Source organism: Littorina saxatilis, linkage group LG12, assembly GCF_037325665.1.
Source record: "Littorina saxatilis isolate snail1 linkage group LG12, US_GU_Lsax_2.0, whole genome shotgun sequence".
Taxonomy (NCBI): Eukaryota; Metazoa; Mollusca; class Gastropoda; order Littorinimorpha; family Littorinidae; genus Littorina; species Littorina saxatilis.
Window position 1 is genome coordinate 15,822,184 of NC_090256.1, and position 13,249 is coordinate 15,835,432.

Genomic DNA, 13,249 nt, shown 5'->3' on the forward strand with positions numbered 1-13,249 from the left:
TGACTCCAGACTTGAAAGCTGTCGTCAAGGTAACCAGACAGTACAAGGCCGGAGATCCTGTGTATGCTCTGTACCATGGACCTCGCCGAAACAAACAACCCCGATGGGTACCAGCAGTCATCAAGAAGTCTCTGGGTACTCGCTGCTTCAACGTCATGGTCATTCCTCATGGTCCAGTAAGGAGACGACACTGGGAACAGCTACAGCCACACTACACCACTGAGGAAGACAATGAAGTGGACACTGTTTCTGAACTTGTAACAGATCACCCCATGGAGATCTTGGAAACTGTGCCACAAACTCGGAGACAGACCAAACCCAAAGGTACTCCATCCGTTCCAGAGTATGGACCAGACAATCCAAGACGGTCAAAGAGAACACGCAAACCCACAGAGAGACTTTGCTGTTGATGCTTGAGGAGTAGCATCAGTTTATGTGGGGAGGTGTTGTGGAGATCGCTAGATACCACTGGAATCGAATGGAAGGATAAAGAACATTATGGAACTTACTTTGATTTAGTGCGCAGTCACTCATGACGTAAGCGTAGACGCTCATCGGACAGACGGAACTGTGTAGATCTAACCAGATTAGTGTCGATGTTTCCCGAATATTCTCGTGTGTCCATTAACTATATAAGTAGGGCTGCGCACACGTATTGTTGTTCTTTACCAGTCTTGCACTTGTTCTTTCTTACACTGTGCTGAGAGATATTGTCACCGTTGTTCCAGCTGTTAATAAATCTACAGAACCTACACAACTCGTTGTGTCTCCTTTTCGACTGAGAGTGGCGAAAGGAAAAACACGACAATATGCATACCCTTCCTTGCTTATTAACTCCAAAATGAAACAGATCGTAGAAAATGATCTTTAGAGCCAATACCTGAAAGTGTGTCACTTATCTCCGTAGTTTTTATGTAAGTTCCTTCAAAATCTAAACAACGAAGTGACTGTGGTAAGATGAACAAAGTTAAAAAAACAAAGGATTACTGTACTCACCGATACAAAGACGACACAAGACGATTACGAATTTTCGCTTCTGGAAGCTTCATCAGGAAAAGAACACAAAAGACAACAAAAAGCAGACGCAACAAAAATTCAGAAGCGAAAATTCGTAATCGTCTTGTGTCGTCTTTGTATTGGTGAGTACAGTAATCCTTTGTTTTTTTAATTAAGTTCCTTCAGTTTGAGAAATATGGGTCCGCACGGCCCCACGATGTCTTCCGTGTGTAGTCTGAATTTGACCTTTGTTTTTGTAATTACTTCTCGCTGAAATTTAATGATCTTTTAGGACATAAGAGCTTTTTAGGTGTCCGAGGCATTCTTAAAAGCTCATTAAAAAATTCTAACTGGTTTACGAGGTATTTGCAATTAAACACCCTTCTGGGTCCACACGACGACGACGACCGGCGAAGGTTAAGTGAACACTATTTACTATAATGTATATGTTTAATTGATGGTTAGAAAACACTGAACAAAACAATGAGTATACAATTGTGATCGACTGTTTAAAGATACATTATTAGATGTATAAATGCAGCAAAATAGAGCACTTGAATTTCCCAATTCATAATTGAAATGTTGTAAACATGAACGCGGATTACTTGATTGACTAATATTTTACATACAAAACCTGCTGCACAGAACTTTTTCACCATGATTCATCACATTCAAAAACATATTCATAATACAGGGATTGCTACATTGTCCACCCGGAAGAGTAAGAATTCCGGCTAGTAGAAAGTTAACCGTCTGGCAGCTTGCCCGGTTGGCCAGTGACATTTCTAGTCTGGTTATTGAATGCAATTAGCGGCAAGAAGAGAATCCGCCGGAGCTCGATGATGGTGTGTTTTGTTTTGTCGAAAATTTCGAAGAACGCAGAAAGCAACAAGCAAACAAAAACCCATTGTTTTGACTGAAACTATACAATTCTCAAGTAGGACAATATCAAGAAGCGCGAAACAGATTGCTCACAAATCTGAGAGCAACTAGCAAGAGGAACATTGCAAAATCAAGCAAGACAAAGTACCAGTTGGGAAAGCCTGTTCATCTCTGACCACATCCTGGATGGTTTTCGTATCATCACTATTTTGAGTGTTTCTGACAATAACTATTTTAGAGTGGGGTATGTACAGGGCTAGTGAACCTGCTGGCAGACTAGTGAATGTCTTCAAGTTACTCCCCGGGCTGGCGGGCAAATTTTTGTCAAATGACTATCCATGTAATGATATATGCCAGAAATAATCATGCTCACCAACGGTTTTAAAGAACAAGCACTCGTTAATACAGTAACAGTAATACACATAAACAGTGAATGCAACCTTAACATTACGAAAACAAGACGGAGAGCAAACTGCAGTGAACAAAATCATATAGTCTTTAATTTCAAATGTACATTGAACACTTAGTGCAACTCATATTCAACGTAATATACACTTATCAAAACAATTATAGCCACACATTTTGCACAACAGGGCCCGTATGCTTATGGGGGAAGTTCGCGACAACTCCCGAAGTTTTGAGTGACATCGGAAGTACTTGCCTCACTTTCGTATGCATGGGCCGGAAAAAGGGAGCAAAAGGTTGGTTTTTTTTATTAATCTTTTTCTTTATAGGCCTCAATTGCATTCAGGCTGCAACGACCGGTTTTTGCCTTTGTGTTCATTTTTTTTAATTGTGTAAAGAAACTGTCCTATGCTATCACAAAAAATCCAATCTTGACTTTCAACTGTACATTAGTATAAAAAGCAGGAAAAAAGATCAGAAAAAAAGATCAATAAAGAAGGATGCTCCCCGATAAAAAAAAATTAAAAAAATTGAAAATAAAAACAAGTCGCGTAAGGCGAAATTACTACATTAAATAGTCAAGCTGTGGAACTCACAGAATGAAACTGAACGTAGTCCGCCGCTAGTGCAAAAGGCAGTGAAAGTGACGAGCGGTTGCGCTGTGCTTCATAGCACGCTTTACTGTACCTCTCTTCGTTTTAACTTTCTGAGCGTGTTTTTAATCCAAACATATCATATCTATATGTTTTTGGAATTAGGAACCGACAAGGAATAAGATTAAATAGTTTTTAAAACGATTTTGGAAATTTCATTTTGATCATAATTTTTATATTTTTAATTTTCTGAGCTTGTTGTTTATCCAAATATAACGTATGTATATGTGTTTGGATTCAGCAAATGTTAAAGAATAAGATGAACGTAAATGTGGATCGTTTTATACATTTGTTTGGTTTTTTTTTTACAATTTTCAGATTTTTAATGACCAAAGTCATTAACTAATTTTTAAGCCACCAAACTGAAATGCAATACCGAAGTCCGGCCTTCGTCGAAGATTGCTTGGCCAAAATTTCAATCAATTTGATTGAAAAATGAGGGTGTGACAGTGCCGCATCAACTTTTACAAAAAGCCGGGTATGACGTCATCAAAGACATTTATCGCAAAAAAGATTAAAACATCCGGGGATATCATTCCCAGGAACTCTCATGTCAAATTTCATAAAGATCGGTCCCGTAGTTTAGTCTGAATCGCTCTACACACACACACACAGACACACACACAGACACATAGACACACACACACACACATACACCACGACCCTCGTCTCGATTCCCCATCTATGTTAAAACATTTAGTCAAGACTTGACTAAATGTAAAAAGAGAGGCAAAAAAGAAAGGGTTGAAGGTGCCTGCATGCAACTGAGATTAAAAAAAAAAAAGTTGAACATAATCGATTATTATTCTCCCTAACATTCAGGTCAACACAGTCATTGTAATAGGCAGTCATTCGATTCCAAGACAATCATCACAGGTTTGAACCGACCCTTTCGTTTAACCATTAAAAAAAAAAACAGCAATAACGCTGTTAGCACTACAGCGCGCTCAACGTTCGCCTTTTTGAACTCGCGATAAGATTTGTTTCTTCTGGTCGCCAAGCTTACCGTTAACAAACGCATGTACTAGTTGGGATTCCCCCAATTTTCGCGACCTTGACCGAATACTCTCCAAGTCATGCAAGGGAACAGTTAGAAAGTTAACTTCGGGAGTTCCCACTTCCAAAAGAGGCCTCTACTTCCAGTGTTTATGACTTCCATTTCATGCATACAGGCCCAGGTGGTTACGAGATCCCTGTAACAGAAACCTTTAATCTGAAATGGGATTAAAAAAATCAAGTGAACGGCCTCAAATGGCATAGAAAGTTTTAATGAAATGACACCGAAAGTAGTGCTTTAATTTGGGTGAGAAGTTTATAATACAAATAATAAAATCCATCAGAAGTCCATCATACAAGAAGTGCTCTATACTATCATTACTATCAGTCGATACGCGGTGATACATATGCCCTTTGACCTTTTCTTGTGGGTATCCCGTACTAAAAATCATAGTTACGGGATTCTGGGAAAGCTGTTCAAGGGCGCTTATTCGCACTATATTCGATTTCAATACACGTCTCAAAACCGGCTTTGGAATAAATCAAAAAGAATAAAATACAAGAATATAGAGTACAGAAAAGAAGAACAAAGGTTGAACAATTGAGAGAAAAAAACGTGTTACCGAAAAGTCTTACCATTTACGGGACTCGACAATTAAAAACGGGCGTCGATGGAGCCAATGAACACATCCTGACCTCAGGTCAAAATGAGTTCGGCTCATTCTCTCCCTCACGGGGGATAACCGGTCAAATGCCGAACAGAAGCCGAATGCCGCTCATGACACGTGTGAAGGCAAGTTTTGTCTGTTTTCTAGGTATTGTTTGATTTATGTCGGGATTTAAGGTAAGCTACTGATTCAGCGATGACTAAATGTGTTTCTCGATGCATAAAAAGTCAGGGAGCGATTGATATTTGCCCGTAAATATCCTTCAAAGCTGAAAATGTCCGCGATCGAGCACCGGAAATGGCTGCTCGATGGGTTTTGCAAGTAGAAATGTGCTTTATTTCACCAAATCAGCTCGTATTTGGTATGGGTACGGGATTCTAGAGGACGAAGGAGTCATAAGAGGTGCAAAGAAGTGCTATTTGGGAGTAGAATAAATCTTCCGAGACAGTAGACAAGAGAAGGTCATATTTGAGAGAGGAGCGCGTAGGCCGATTGTCTTTCCGACAAGCGAATGATACAGCAGATTAATCATTCGTTTTGACCAGAAACCTAGTCTCTAGTTTTTATGAATGAGTTTTTTAATTAAAACAATCACGAGAACTCTCTCGCTTAGCCTAATGGCTGTTCGATGGGTTTCGCAAGTAGAAATGTGCTTTATTTCACCAAATCAGCTCGTATTTGACATCGGTTTGGTATATATATATATATATATTTTCTAATCCTACCGCGAACTGGATAGCAGACGCGGCACGACTGTTGCACCACACTTTGAAGGGGATATAGCTCAGTTGGTAGCGCGCTGGATTTGTATTCAGTTGGCCGCTGTCAGCGTGAGTTCGATCCCAGGTTCGGCGGAAATTTATTTCAGAGTCAAATTTGTGTGCAGACTCTCTTCGGTGTCCGAACTCCCCCCCCCCCCCCCCCCCCCCCCCCCGTGTACACTACATTGGGTGTGCACGTTAAAGATCCCACGATTGACAAAAGGGTCTTTCCTGGCAAAAATTGCTTAGGCACAGTTAATAATTGTCTACCTATACCCGTGTGACTTGGAATAATAGGCCGTGAAAGGTAAATATGCGCCGAAATGGCTGCAATTACTGGCCGTATAAAATTTCATCTCACACGGCATCACTGCAGAGCGCCTAGAACTGTACCCACGGAATATGCGCGATATAAGCCTCATTGATTGATTGATTGAAGTAATCCCACACTTTGAAGTAAATTACTTCAAAGTGTGGGGATGTGCCCCACACTTTGAAGTAAACCCATTTTTTACTTCAAAGTGTGGGGGGATCTTCCCACACTTTGAAGTAAACTCAGTTTTTACTTCAAAGTGTGGGGGGATCTTCCCACACTTTGAAGTAACTTACTTCAAAGCGTGGGACTTTTGCATCGCCTGTTTGAGCCTGATGATTTTGTGAAAAAAAATGGCAAAGTCTTTTGGATGAGTGAACAGAAAAAGTGAGCGAGCCAAGAAACATAGGGATGTTTGTTATCAGGCTTTAAAGGCATATGTACTCGATGACTATACACGCTAATTGCTTTACCAACAGCTGGAGACATGCTAAATTAAGTTCCCTGCAAAATATTGTGGTCTAGGACCCCTTCAATGTTGAGATATGTTAATTTTCATTTTGATCTGGATCGTCCTATTTATAGATTTGGCAACACATGTAACGTTGATGCAAGGGAGCTAACACCGCGGCTTTGTTGACATCCTCACTTTTTCAGAGGCTAGAACAAGCTGTAATGCATGTATTATGGTCCGCGCATGGTGACATATCGTCATTATATGGTCTTATGGTGCGTTTGACATCGATTATGGGCAAACTACACTTTGTAAACACGGGAGCGCGTACATATGCCTTTAAGCAATGTCCCATTGTTGAGTATGACGAAAACTCGTGGTGACGATTTTAAAACATGTTGGGTCACGCATGGTCCAACCTTACATGGTCCAACCTTACATGGTCCAACCTTACATGGTCCAACCTTACATGGTCCAATATTACATGGTCCAATCTTACATGGTCCAACCTTACATGGTCCAATCGTGCATGGTCCAATCTTTCATGGTCCAATCTTACATGGTCCAACCTTACATGGTCCAATCTTACATGGTCCAACCTTGCATGGTCCAACCTTGCATGGTCCAATCTTACATGGTCCAATCTTACATGGTCCAACCTTACATGGTCCAATCTTACATGGTCCAACCTTGCATGGTCCAACCTTGCATGGTCCAACCTTACATGGACAACCTTACATGGTCCAACATTACATGGTCCAACCTTGCATGGTCCAACCTTGCATGGTCCAATCTTACATGGTCCAATCTTACATGGTCCAACCTTACATGGTCCAATCTTACATGGTCCAACCTTGCATGGTCCAACCTTGCATGGTCCAACCTTACATGGACAACCTTACATGGTCCAACCTTACATGGTCTAACCTTACCATGTCCAACCTTACATGGTCCAATCTTACATGGTCCAACCTTACATGGTCCAATCTTACATGGTCCAATATTACATGGTCCAACCTTACATGGTCCAACCTTACATGGTGCAACCTTACATGGTCCAACCTTACATGGTCCAATCTTACATGGTCCAATCTTACATGGTCCAATCTTACATGGTCCAATAATATATATGGACCATGTAAGATTGGACCATGTAAGGTTGGACCATGTAATGTTGGACCATGTAAGGTTGGACCATGTAAGATTGGACCATGCGTGACCCAACATGTTTTGAAATCGTCACCACGAGTTTTCGTCACACTCAACAATGGGACATTGCTTAAAGCCATATGTACTCGATGACTATACACGCTAATTGCTTTACCCACAGCTGGAGACATGCTAAATTAAGTTCCCTGCAAGATATTGTGGTCTAGGACCCCTTAAATGTTGAGATATTTGAATTTTTATTTTGATCTAGATCGTCCTATTTATAGATTTGCCAACAGAGGTAGCGTTGACGCAAGGGAAATAACTCCGCGTCTTTGTTGACATCCTCACTTTTTCAGAGGCTAGAACAAGCTGTAATGCATGTATATGGTCCGCGCATGGCGACATATCGTCATTACATGGTCTTATGGTGCGTTTGACATCGATTATGGGCAAACTACACTTTGTAAACACGGGAGCGCGTACATATGCCTTTAAAGCCTGATAACAAACATCACTATGTTTCTTGGCTCGCTCACTTTTTCTGTTCACTCATCCAAAAGACTGCCATTTTTTTGACAAAATCATCAGGCTCAAACAGGCAATGCAAAAGTCCCACGCTTTGAAGTAAGTTACTTCAAAGTGTGGGAAGATCCCCCCACACTTTGAAGTAAAAACTGAGTTTACTTCAACGTGTGGGAAGATCCCCCCACACTTTGAAGTAAAAAATGGGTTTACTTCAAAGTGTGGGGCACATCCCCACACTTTGAAGTAATTTACTTCAAAGTGTGGGATTACTTCAAAGTGTGGTGCAACAGTCGTGCCGCGTCTGCTATCCAGTTCGCGGTAGGATTAGAAAAAAAAAATATATATATATACCAAACCGATGTCAAATACGAGCTGATTTGGTGAAATAAAGCACATTTCTACTTGCGAAACCCATCGAACAGCCATTAGGCTAAGCGAGAGAGTTCTCGTGATTGTTTTAATTAAAAAACTCATTCATAAAAACTAGAGACTAGGTTTCTGGTCAAAACGAATGATTAATCTGCTGTATCATTCGCTTGTCGGAAAGACAATCGGCCTACGCGCTCCTCTCTCAAATATGACCTTCTCTTGTCTACTGTCTCGGAAGATTTATTCTACTCCCAAATAGCACTTCTTTGCACCTCTTATGACTCCTTCGTCCTCTAGAATCCCGTACCCACACCAAATACGAGCTGATTTGGTGAAATAAAGCACATTTCTACTTGCAAAACCCATCGAACAGCCATTTCCGGTGCTCGATCGCGGACATTTTCAGCTTTGAAGGATATTTACGGGCAAATATCAATCGCTCCCTGACTTTTTATGCATCGAGAAACACATTTAGTCATCGCTGAATCAGTACCTTACCTTAAATCCCGACATAAATCAAACAATACCTAGAAAACAGACAAAACTTGCCTTCACACGTGTCATGAGCGGCATTCGGCTTCTGTTCGGCATTTGACCGGTTATCCCCCGTGTCCCTGACAGGATGCCTTGAGATTCCTTGATTTTTTTTTTAACATATTTAGACTAGAGCTTTTTGTAATGTATTATTGATATAAGCAGATTCGCGTTCGTCGATAATGATTTTTCATGGTGTTTTTAAATTTTTAAATTACAAAGGAATTTATATATATGTAAGACAGTTTCAAGCAAGCTATTTTTCGCGGCTGTATTTACTGTGCAAACAAACTCTAACTATGGCAAAAGTGTCACGTGATAATCAACCGTTTGGTTTCGGCGTTCGCTGAAGCAGACGATTTTTTCTGTAATGATGCAACCATTATAACGGTCTCCTTCCGGCAGCATTTCGACTTGTTTTGATCTTAGAACGATGTCTTTATCATAACTGTGAAGAACCGAACGGAGATCACTGTCGAAGTCGGTCAATCTGCAATCATTTTCGTCTCGCGAACACTGATCTCAAATTTAGATCAGTGCTCGCGAAAAACATATGGGAGATAACTCTGTATTCCTAGTTTCGATAGATTTGCGTAGGACTGTGGCGTCCGGTCAGGGAGAGAATGAGCCGAACTCATTTTAACCTGAGTCACGTTCAGGATGCCAATGAACAGTGATGTGAGAATGCGTGTATCTGTCTTTGGGGATGCATATACAGCCGCACTCGCCTAAACGAAACACGCTTAAGCAAAAAACTCGGATATCTGGAACCAAAACCAATTCCCCGCCAGACCCCCCTCTTTGTAAGACTATTTTTAATTTGGATAAGCCAAACTCTGTGAAAAATAGCTAACTTAAACACGGATATCTCAAACATGATTTTGACAGATAAGCCAAACTCTAAACACTGTCGGAGAGACTGTTTTTTTGTTGTTGCTTAAAAAACACGTCAGGAAGATAAACATATTTCGTCAACGCTATAATTATCCTACGGAAACGAACACGTCACCTGTTTTTGAATATGCCGGGAAACTGAATGTCCATAGAAAAAAACCAAAAATACAGTGATGTGAACGTGTAGTATTTATTCACTTGTGTATTCATTAAATCATGATCAGTTGCAATTAAAAGTTTAATGTACATTTTGAAATTGCAGACTATGAGTATGCCTCTGATTATTGCAATTTTCTTTCAGACTTGTTCACGGTGTGTAATGTTTTGTTTTGTAGTGCTTGTTCTTGTTTTGGTCCACTCAGAACAACAGATCTGGCTATAAAACACGGCGCCAGAAACAGCAACAAACAAAGAAAAAACTGCAGATGCAAAAAAACAATAAGCTTAAAGTATGGCACACTTCTTTCATTTTTCTGTCACTTTATCTCGCAAAAACCAGTAATCAAACCGTACAAGTGTGCACAGTGGCAAAACTCTACCTGCAATAGCATCCAAGATAATGACCATTGTATTTTTGTTTAACAGACACCAGAGTCAATCTGTTAAATATATTCATTCAATCTAAATCTGCACAGACAGCAGTTAGTTTCTGGATGTTGGTTTTGTGCCAAAATAGAGGGATGCTCTTATCCTATGGCTATACTAAATCCTGGCCAGATCTGAGAAGTAGAGCCACGCTGTTTTCATAGGATGCATTGTGCCTTATACCTTTATTGTTGAAGCTGGCACACACTCTTGGTTGTAACTGTAATAACATTACTCAAAACTAAGATAATTTATTTCTGTAAGAAATCGTTTAAGTGAATACTTCCATGTTATTTGATGGAAATGAGTAAAGTTGATGTTGTCAATGATCCCCTTCGGCAACTTGTATTAAGTTTACCTGCAACAACAAAAAGCAAAGAAATAGTTTACTTTCATGATCGAGGTGATAAAGTACTGAAAATGGCAATTTTGCTCATGAACAATTGACGGATGTAACAAAATCAACAGTGAAAACTGCACTTGCCAATCACACAACCGAAGCTTTGGTATCCAAACAAAGATGTCAAGGGGAATTATGCATACACTCTGAATTTCCGGAAAGTATCTACTTCATTTGCTTTTTTAATTTTCTGAAGCACTTGGGGAGGTGACAGCAGTGTTCATGAAATTTGAAACGCCTAACATAATTTATGTGAACACACGGAGGTCATAAAAGCCTCTAAGTGAAAAATATTTGGTCTAACAGCAGTGCTGATGAGATAATAATAATAATAATAATAATAATAATAATAAATGAGCATTTATATAGCGCAACATCATAACTTCACAATTATGCTCTTTGCGCTTGACACATTTAAAATTAAAACACAGTTATACAAGCATTTACAACTACATTCATAGTCAGCAACGTCTAATTAAAAGCATACACCATCAAACATACATTACAAAAGATTTTTCCACTAACTAAGTAATAAAAACATGAATAAAATAGGTAGTGAAAACAAGGAAATACCAGCTGAATACCCTTAATCAAACAGAACATGTTATCAACAATACTGAAAACAGCCCTACATGTTTATATACATTATCACATTATCACTAAAACAACAAATACACTACATGTAGCCTACTGATGGACAGAGAAAACGAAATCAGGGGTTGTATTTCTTGAAGAGGTGCGTTTTATGTGTTCGTTTGAATGCTTGGGGTGACTGAGAGTGGCGGATGTGAAAGGGGAGGGAATTCCATTGTGTGGGTGCGCAGAAAGTAAAAGTGAGTTGTCCGTATGTTTTGGTTTTGGTGTGTGGAATGGTAAGGATACGACAGTCAGAAGAGGCACGGAGTTGTCTTGCTGGAGAATAGACGGTGAGGAGTTCAGAGAAGTAAGCAGGAGACGAGCCAGAAAAGAAGTTAAAGCAGAGGGTGGACAGTTTGTAGTCAATGCGGGCTTGAATAGGTAACCAGTGCAGTGTGTGAAGAAGTGGTGTTGCGTGATCTCGTTTTCGTGCTTTCAGAATGAGGCGTGCTGCCGAGTTTTGGACTTTTTGTAGTTTATGCAGGAGGTACAGAGGACAGCCAGAGAGAAGAGAGTTGCAGTAGTCAAGTTTAGAAAGAACAAAGGCACAGACAAGAGTGTTAGTTGTTTGAGAGGAGAGTGTGTGGCGAATGGTGCTGATCTTACGAAGCTCAAAATAAGCTGCTCTACAGACTAAAGATATATATGTCAGATGAAAGGGTGAATCCAAGGTTTCTAGCTGATGGTGAGAAAAGAATGTCGGTGTTGCCTATTTGAACAGAAACAGGTTGGGGAGAGGGAAATGTAGTGTTCTTCTTTTTGCACAGTAAGACTTCAGTCTTATCATCATTCAGCTTAAGTTTGTTATCGACCATCCAAGATTTAACATCAGTGATGCATGTCTGAATGGTCTGGATGGCGGAATGTGTCTCTGCAGGGGGACTGGGTTTATACAGCTGGGTGTCATCAGCAAAAGACTGATTTAAAACAGAATGGTTTTGAATCAGTGTGGAGAGGGGCTTAGTGTACATGATGAAAAGGATGGGACCGAGTACTGAACCTTGAGGAACGCCGAAAGAAAGTGGGGCTGGAGCAGACATCTGGCCATCGACAAGCACAGCCTGAGTCCTGCCAATGAGATGGGACTCAAGCCATTCTTTCTTTATTTGGTGTTTAACGTCGTTTTCAACCACGTGACGGGGAAAGGTGGGAGAGGGGATAGAGCCACTTGCCAATTGTTTCTTGTTCACAAAAGCACTAATCAAAAAATTGTTCCAGGGGCTTGCAACGTAGTACAATATATTACCTTACTGGGAGAATGCAAGTTTCCAGTACAAAGGACTTAACATTTCTTACATACTGCTTGACTAAAATCTTTACAAAAATTGACTATATTCTATACAAGAAACACTTAACAAGGGTAAAAGGAGAAACAGAATCCGTTAGTCGCCTCTTACGACATGCTGGGGAGCATCGGGTAAATTCTTCCCCCTAACCCGCGGGGGGTTGTGTTGTTGTTGTTTGTTGTTTTCCCCCACTATTTTGATGCCTATAGTAGTAGTAGTAGTAGTAGTATTAGTAGTAGTAGTTGTAGTTGTAGTTGTTGGTATGTTTACGAAATTGACTTGAAGAATTTTACAGAATGTTCATGTATTGGTCACGCCGAGGCTAGAAGCAGCATTTGTTGACAAATGCAGTAATCACTGAAATGAACATGGGGGAAAAAAACAATTTCTTTTGCATCTGATATGTACAAAAAAATAAACAACAGTTCACTAGCACAAACTGACGCATCATTGCATACACCATGCCCTGGATCGTGGAACGCCTTGTTGTGTCCACCGCAAGAGCTACACACTTTTATGTCCCCCGCAAGACCAACCACGTGGTAGGTGTCTCCAAATAAATGCCTTAAAATAGTAGATAACCTGACTTTCTTGTATTGAAGTTTATATCATACTGACCAGTACTTATTTTTGCATTGGATCAGCCAGTTTTCTTACCATTTATACTCTCGTGTACTACATAAGAGAAGACATTTCACCAAGACAGGTAAGAAATATTGTCCCCCACGTTAAAAATGATA

At 40.2% G+C, this 13,249-nt stretch overlaps 1 long non-coding RNA gene across 6 annotated transcripts in view; it reads right to left on the reverse strand.

The window, feature by feature from the left end:
• Positions 1-9,751: 9,751 nt before the first annotated feature.
• Positions 9,752-13,249, reverse strand: part of LOC138981344 (uncharacterized) — a 42,156-nt gene continuing 38,658 nt past the window's right edge. For 2 of the 6 annotated variants that reach the window (XR_011460616.1, XR_011460615.1), the window contains exon 5: positions 9,753-10,545. This is a non-coding gene — a long non-coding RNA (uncharacterized lncRNA). Of the gene's footprint in view, positions 10,546-13,249 lie in introns of all 6 variants that reach the window. The other 4 variants (XR_011460618.1, XR_011460613.1, XR_011460617.1 and 1 more) reach the window with 3 other exon arrangements.